Here is a 734-nt window from a genome sequence, read left to right as displayed (position 1 = left end):
GGCGGAGCCTAAACAGGGCCGCATCATCGTCTTTCACTATACAGACGGTAACCGTCAGACACACCCCTGATTATTTTCCACAGTTATTAAATGTTGCTCAAGGTACAAAGTGTTTCTACAAATATCGTGTCTTTTTCAGTTATGAATAAAGTCCAGAGTTTACTTTGGTTTTTACATGTATGCATCCAGTTTGTGTGATGCAGATTTCGTCATCATCATTAGCACAGCTATGTGCACACGTCTAGCGCGCGTTTCAAAACTCAAACATACTTCGGCCTTAAGAAGTCTCTTCAAGCTTTGACCATTTCACAATAAAATAAAACTACTTGATGTTCCACATACGTGTGTGTGTTGAATCATGGGCTGGTTCTGGTGTTCTCTGTGTTTCCAGGCAAACTGCAGACGGTGGCAGAGAAGGAGGTTAAAGGTGCGGTTTACTCCATGGTGGAGTTTAATGGTAAACTGCTAGCCAGCATCAACAGCACCGTGAGTTTCCTCCCATGATGCTGTTCAGTGTAATGGGTTTCCTGTGCGGCGCTGACGTCTGTGTCTCGACAGGTGCGTCTGTACGAGTGGACGGCGGAGAAAGAGCTGAGGACGGAGTGTAATCACTATAATAACATCATGGCCCTGTATCTGAAGACTAAAGGTGACTTCATCCTGGTGGGTGACCTGATGCGCTCCGTGCTGCTGCTGGCCTACAAACCCATGGAGGGCAGCTTCGAGGAGGTGAC

General features: G+C 46.7%; 1 long non-coding RNA gene across 1 annotated transcript; it reads left to right on the top strand.

The window, feature by feature from the left end:
• On the top strand, nucleotides 1-725 carry LOC107682397 (uncharacterized). Its single transcript, XR_001633476.1, has 3 exons — nucleotides 1-47; nucleotides 392-486; nucleotides 559-725. It is a non-coding gene; the product is annotated as an uncharacterized LOC107682397 (long non-coding RNA).
• The last annotated feature ends 9 nt before the right edge of the window (nucleotides 726-734 follow it).

Source organism: Sinocyclocheilus anshuiensis, unplaced genomic scaffold, assembly GCF_001515605.1.
Source record: "Sinocyclocheilus anshuiensis isolate Anshui unplaced genomic scaffold, SAMN03320099.WGS_v1.1 C32158998, whole genome shotgun sequence".
Classification (NCBI taxonomy): domain Eukaryota; kingdom Metazoa; phylum Chordata; class Actinopteri; order Cypriniformes; family Cyprinidae; genus Sinocyclocheilus; species Sinocyclocheilus anshuiensis.
The sequence above is the reverse complement of the archived record's forward strand: the minus strand, read 5'-3'. Positions and strand labels throughout refer to the sequence as shown.